The sequence below is a fragment of the Zonotrichia leucophrys genome, chromosome 6, assembly GCF_028769735.1.
Source record: "Zonotrichia leucophrys gambelii isolate GWCS_2022_RI chromosome 6, RI_Zleu_2.0, whole genome shotgun sequence".
Classification (NCBI taxonomy): domain Eukaryota; kingdom Metazoa; phylum Chordata; class Aves; order Passeriformes; family Passerellidae; genus Zonotrichia; species Zonotrichia leucophrys.
In genome coordinates this window covers 14,969,951-14,977,184 of record NC_088176.1, presented here as the reverse complement: position 1 = coordinate 14,977,184, position 7,234 = coordinate 14,969,951, and the positions used below count along the sequence as shown (strand labels likewise).

Genomic DNA, 7,234 nt, shown 5'->3' with positions numbered 1-7,234 from the left:
CAAGGTCATACATTTGGAGTTAGGAACTTTTTCTGATCCTAGAGGCCCATATGCCAAGAAAATTTTGCTTTGATTCACGGAGCCTTATTCCCCCATTGTAAAATGTTTGTAACTGCCCCAGTTGTTTTAGGAGCTCTGAGAAAGGATCCATCTCCCTTCTTTCAAAGCAACCTGTGGTGTCACACAGTGCTTGCACAACGGGCTGCTGATCTCAAGGCAAAGGTGGTCCTGTAAGTTATTTTGATGTGAGTATACTTCTTCATATTTGCTGCAATGCCCTTTATCAGAAAAATCTCCTGGAATAACAGTGGCAGGGATAGTAACTTTTTAACAGGGCTGCCTGAACTCTGTTCAGAATGGATCTAAGAGCAAATTAAAGAGTTGTAGTAGACTAATTACTTATCTATGTGATTATTACCACTATTGTCAAAGAACTGAAACAGAAAAAGTTCCATCATGGGTGGATTTAATGAGCCAGCTCAGGTTATTCAATGTTACCACAGCAATCAGACTGACTGTATGTACAACACTTTTCCATGAATATTTTTGAGCCTCAGTAATAATCAGTTATGCATCAGTGTAGACTGACTAACATTACATAACTTGCATTACAGACTAAAGAGATGGTTTTAAATCTTTCCCTTTGAAATCATCATGGCCTCTGGAGTTCAACAATGTAGAAGTTGATAACAAATCCCAGGAACGATGTGGATGAAACTTTGTAACTGTTCCTTCAAAATACAGGAGTTTAATATATGATGAATGACTATTTATGGTTTGTATAATACCATCTGTGAAAATAGAAATTTGTGCCATAAAAACTAACAGGTTTGTAACTATCCTGATTTTCCAATGTAATACTGAAAACTCAGTGGTCAAAGTTAGTTTCCTTCTTGCCTTTACAACATTTGTAGAATCATTGTAGAATAAATTATTAGCAAGAATGAACTAAAAGGAGCTAAATACATTGAGGAATTATGTTGATACATTGCAGTACATGAGAGTAAAACTATTGATACAGAGCAAAAACCAGATTTCCCAGAATTCAATTGGAATTTTGCTATTGGATTCCACATTGCCAAAATGTCACTGCCAGCATAGAATTTGGCTATTTTTACCTTTAATTAATGCACCATTCATCTGTTTTCCTACCCTTCCCCACTTATTTTCTCCTCCTCTCCCTCTCTCCTTACCTCTCTTTGGTCCCTGTCCTATATCTGCTGCATCTGCCAGGCAGTTAAATTTTAAAATAGCTTTTCCCTTTGAAGTGCTAATACCAGCACTGCTATTTCTATAGCAAGTAACTTCACTGACTGTTGTGGTTTGCTTTTACTCTTTGTTTTGTGTGTTTGTGCATGCATGTGGGGATGTTATGTGATTTTAAGAGTGAAGAAGTGCAAAAAATGGAAAGAAAGAAAAAAAATCTCCCAATTAAATTTTATAAATGAGAGTTAAATCCCAGCTGCTTCACATCAGGCTATGATTTCGTCAGCTCTCATGAGCTAAGCAGGTTGAACTTGGTGAGTAATTAGATAGGAGACCTCTCAGGAAAGCCCAGGGTGCTGTATGTGGTGCACAGAAGATTCAGGAGCTCTGACAGTTCCCCTTCAGAAAGAGTAAATCATTGCTTGTGTTGTTCTTCCTCCATTGAATCCATGCATGGCTATGAAACCTGACAGGTCTGTGCGGAAAATGTGTTTCAGAAAATAATACTTTTAATACTTTAATACTGCCAGAAGGTAGGAGGATGTTCTGAAAGGACCACTTTGTACACACACTCACTTACAGCCTTTAACCATCTGGCCAAGGATAGGAATGTAGATGAACTGCACACCAGAGGCAGAGTACTGGACCTTTGATCAGTTCCAGCATGTGAAGTATTCCATTTTTGTGTACTGAGCACTTGAGCAATCACTGTTGTCTTCTGCAAGATGTCTCTTTTTGCTGTTGCACATGATATGAATGTGTGTTTATTTTAAACTGTCCTTATGTGACCGTTTTACACTGTACTGTGCATTTATTTAGCAAAGTGAAAAAAATGCATTCCAATCTTAGGTGTTAACCTTAAGAATTTTGTGAGTCCTGACTGATACTGTGAGATTTAGAGAGCTCAGAGGTGGACATTTTAAATATTTTTGCTTCATTCATGAGTGTGTTACATCTTCCACTTAAGTTTGTTCATTGATTTGCAGATATAGAAAAAAGCCACTGATTAACAATGAAGTCAGAAGTGACATGTGCACTGAGAAAATGAATCACTTGCACTATGTGAATTACTCTCAGAGTTTCCTTTGGGAAAGATAATTTGAGATAACTTTTTCCTGGTCTTTACAAGTCAGGAGCGCACTTATACTTTGATGAGCTTAACATTGGGTCAAAACTTGATGGCTTTTGTAAAGTTAGGTCCTCTTGTATGACTGTTTGTTTACAAAAAACTACAAAATCTTATTTCCTTGAACAAGGCACTGGAGTATTTCTTCACTTCTTGCTCCAAGCCACTTTCAGTCCACTACCCCAAAAGACTCTCTCCTTTTCTAAGCTTCTTTCAAGGCACCTGGGGGCAAAGTCAACAGATACCTGCCTACATTCTCTTAATTTTTTTCCTGGACTTGCTGGAGAAGGGATGTAACTGTGTTGGGGAGGTTACAGACACCTAAATCTTCATATAGAAATTGAGAATTCAAATATTTTTCTCCTGTATAGGAATGTCTTTGATTTAGCAGGTCCTTGGGGTATTTGAAAGCTGGATATAGCAGTTACAGCTCCCAAAGTGTAAATGATACTCAGGGAACTTAAGGGAAGGCACATCTCTGAAAATACAGGGTGGGAATTCTGAAAATCAATTAATAATGATATGTATATTTCTAGCTGAGATTTATATTTTTAATAATAGCATGTATATTTACATCTGAGATCTGTCACTCCGTCACACAGCTTTGTCACTTCGCCCAACAGCTGGTCAAAATTTGGAGGTTTTTTATTATTTCCATTAGATAGGGGAGCTGTTAATAGAGATTGATTTTTGTCAGTGCAGTCCTATTTCTAGGAAGCAACATTAAAAAAATCTTTCTTTGAGCATAGCAGAAATTATGCATATTGAAAAAGCTTTTTATTTTTCAGAGATTCAACCTGTGGCAGTTTGTGCCAGCAGCCCAAAATCTGTCTAGATTTGTTCCTCGGTACCTGTTCTTTAGCATTAATTTGACATGAGCTTCTACATATTTCCTCTTTCTCCATATTTATGCATGTCCTACATGCATAGCCTACATACATTGTGTCACTTTCATTTGTATCCTTCTTAAAAAACAGCAAAACCACTCCACCCACTTCATTCTCATTCTGACCTGACTTTTTCAAGCTTTTGTTTTGTACTGAGATGTGTAATTGTGTTTGGGGTTTGGAGACTAAAGTCATTTCAGTTACCTGTTTCAGCAAAGGAGCATAATGAGTTCTTACATCTATCTTAAATGAAGAGGGACAGCTATACCCAAGAGCTGCAATGAGGTTTACCTGACCCATAATTTTACAGCATTATAAACCACATTTCAGCTGAAACATCAGAGCTAGCAAAACAATAGTGGTCTTGGTTCCGTATTGTGGTGTAGTGAGTTTTCCTTCCACTGATTTCGTGTCTGTTCCTTCAGTAGCAGGAAATGCATTGAGGTTCTGAAGGGCAAGCCTGCAACATGCTTTACTCCTCAGCAAATTGCACAGCTTCAGGAGATGCTCAGAGGGTGTACACTGTAGACACCAGCCTTGTCTGCAGCTTGCCCTAGCTTTGTATAGATCATTTTGGACTGTTTTCAGGGTGAGAGAACTACAATAGAAATTGCACCTTAGTTACAGTCTGCTCTGAGACTGCAAAAGGTACAGCTCAGCTGGACTAGCAATTTGGAGTAATATGGTTTTTTGGATCATCTTATTTCTTGCTGTGATTTCTCAGTCACCATTCCCATTTTCTCTCTTTCTTCAGTTCACTGCCTCTGGTGCCACAATTTGAGGCAGCACAATTGACATATGAGTGAGGGTATTTAAAACTGAGGGCAATTTCAAAAATCAGAAATAATGTATATAGCAAAATGTTTCAGTTTCAAAAAATTATCTATACTTTTTGGAATGCCTCAGCATTCCTTCAAGAATGACAGAATTTCCCCTCTTTCAGAAAATAAGTCTGTCATCTTTCAATGTTATTGGTGTCCTAACAGTATTTTGTGTCTATTGCTTTACTGCTACTAAGGATTTCTAACAGCTTTTCTGAGTTCAGTAAGAAAAAGTCATTTCATGAAAGTTAAGAGGTCAGAAATTACAATCCTCAATGACCAGATAAACATGAGAGAAGGTGCACTTCTCTGGAATATTCCAGAGTTGTTACTTTATTGAATAACAGAGGTTGCCTATGTCAAGCTCTGAGCTTTTATATGATGTAGTTCCCATAAGTTTTATAGATATTGAAATCCACATTTGTCTACATAATCTGACTTTTATAAGGCTGAGAAGAAAAGTTCTTTGGAGAATGAGGAAAGTTGAGTCAAACTCACTCTTAATTAACACAAGTGCTTTGACTTCCAAAAGGTAGACCTGCCGCCTTATTTGTCAGATATTTAATTCACTGAAAATTAGTTTAAAATCAAGGCAAAAGACACTCTTTATGCCTTGAGTTTTAGTCTGTGCCTCAGACTGAAAAAAAAAATAATCATAATTCATCTGCATCCACAGTTTCCATGTAGTAGCCAGAATTAGTCATAAATCAGTCTAACTTCATGAACCTTAACAGATGAATAACTACAACCAAGCTTTGAATATTAAGCCTTGAATCAAGAAAATGTCATATGGCCTTCAGGCCAGGGATATTTCATAGAGATGTACTATTATCATTTGCTTTTAGTTTTACTGTATCAGGATTGATTCTGTCGTGCAATGTTCTTTCTTCAATATGATTTATTTTCTAGAAATAAACCTAGACACGTGTATGCTTATATTTAATATAAGCTGCTGTAATTAAGGATTTCATGACAAATGTAGTGAACCCTCAGAGAAAAATCAGTGAATGCAGTCCTAGCTCTGATGAATTAACCAGAAGAATTTTTTTTATTTTTGTGTGATTGAGATTTCATCCCAAGATTTAGGCAGAGATACACCAAGACCAAATGTCTAGATGTGGCAGCACTGAGACTTGATTCACAATATAAAAATAAATACTACTTGAAATGTTTTTAATGAATCTGTATCCATATAACTTCAGATGTTGTGGTAGTGGAACTATGCATCCATCTTTTCATACCAATAAGGTATCAGCAAGGATGTTAATCATTTCATAGAAACATAAATTTGTACTTCAGTAAATAATAATAATAAAAGAAATCCAGCTTTGAAGTTTTCCATACTTTGATAGTTACATAGTTCTACCACTCTCAGTAAGATGACATGTGAATAAAATTGCCCAGGCAAGTGAGTTCTGTAATAAAGAACCTGGAGAGTTTCCAGAAATAGAAGAAATGAGTGAACAGTATAGAGAATAGGTCCACTCTCCCCCCCCTCCAGCCATGGTGATTTTTCTTTGAACTGTAGTACTGGGCCATTTTTAAGTTGGAAATGTAGCACAGCAGATAGATGACTTTTACCAGGCTACTTATGAGTGGTTTTATCCTTTGCTTTTAATTGTACTACATCTTTGTCCCAAACTCTGTAACAGTTGACACCTCATGCACCATCTCATTTAACACCTTTGCTTTCTCCAGAGTTTAACTTGGAAGCAGTCACCTGTGTGTGGGCAACTATTGCAATGGAAGACAAGAAAACCTGTATAAAAATTGTGAAGTGGATAAGGACCTGCAAAGGAAGAGAGTTTATGCTGAAAGGAGATCAATGCATAAATGGAATTTGCTAGGTTTGTTAAGACTCAGTTCCTATTATTTCTGTATCCCGTAGTAAATTAATTAATAATCATAGAAAATTAAAAAATGCATAATTTGCTGTTGATTTGCAGCTTGTCAATAGCACATAATACTGGAGCCAAGAAATACAATAACAAAATTCAAGATTATGCACCAGAACCTGATGAGAACTTCGGTATAATCTGGTGATTTGAGAGTAAAATTTGTATGGCATGAGAAAGACTTGTTGGTATGGAGCTCAGGAAAAACCAAAAGCTATGACATAGGAAGGTCAAGAAAGAAAGTGAGGCAAAGCCCACCTTTATCAGTGCTTAAATGGGGGTGAAGAGACCATTGTGGGCATTACTAATAAGAGTTTACTGGAATGTCATGTATAAAGCTCTGTCCATCTGTCAGAGTTTAAAAATTACTAATTCAAATTGTAATAGGTCATAGACATCATCAGGGGAAATCCAGAATTTGATTTATGGAAAGAGATTGAAGGAGAATCTGTTTCAACTGAAGAAAAACGTGAGTGTTGTATATGAATATAGCAATAGGTGAACAGAAAAGAATAATACTTAGAATGTTCTGGGCAGAGTAACAAATGGGACAATTTCTAATCAGGGGAGCCAGTGCATGTTTAGGCACTGCCTTCACTAGGAAGAGTGAAATGAACTGATTTTAAGATGAAGCACTGGATTACAGTAGACATTAGGTAATGTCTGCTAAAAAGCAGAGTTTTGGATTGGTGATTCAGAGGTTTTAATCAAGTTCCATGTTTTTATGTTTTCAGATGAGTACATCAGTTTTTGCAGGAAACATTTGATTCTGATAAAATCCTTTTTTTAAAAAAAAAATAAGTAGAACAATTCAATCTGCTATTATGTAATTATCTTGGGATGCCAGTACCAAGTGCAATGAAGTAATATAGTGGATATAGTCTGTGTTACCCTATTTCTACTTAATTTTAAAAGTTCAAAATCAGCTTTATTTGTGTTCTTTTCCTACAGGATGAATGGCTTCTAATATACACAGGAACCTTCAGAATTCACAGATGAAAATGGGAAAATCTGGGAAAAGAGGACAATTAAGATTTTTCTCTGTAGAAGGCAAGTAAGTATTATGTTTTAGAAGAAAATTCAACTGTAATTCTTATGTGCTATTGTGCTATGTAGTCTAAATGCAGCTTTCAAGTATTGAACCTAGAGATTTTTACTCCCGCTATAAGTGGAAACCACAACACAGCCTTAACTGTGGAGTTAATTATTCTTTTGTGTATGAGCAACACAAATCTGGAGCATAATATAAAAGGAAAATTAATGTGTCATGTAAATGAATTTTTCCCACAAAACTGCTCT

At 36.3% G+C, this 7,234-nt stretch overlaps 1 protein-coding gene across 4 annotated transcripts in view; it reads left to right on the top strand.

Moving 5' to 3' along the window:
* Window positions 1-205: 205 nt before the first annotated feature.
* The window catches only part of LOC135449859 (heparan sulfate glucosamine 3-O-sulfotransferase 1-like), a 51,054-nt gene continuing 44,025 nt past the window's right edge, over window positions 206-7,234 (top strand). Inside the window, exons 1-4 of one of the 4 annotated variants that reach the window (XM_064717245.1) lie at window positions 1,578-1,679; window positions 5,739-5,887; window positions 6,323-6,404; window positions 6,887-6,989. The gene's annotated coding sequence lies outside the window, so the exon portion shown is untranslated. Of the gene's footprint in view, window positions 246-783; window positions 829-1,577; window positions 1,680-5,738; window positions 5,888-6,322; window positions 6,405-6,886; window positions 6,990-7,234 lie in introns of those variants that run through there. The other 3 variants (XM_064717247.1, XM_064717248.1, XM_064717243.1) reach the window with 3 other exon arrangements.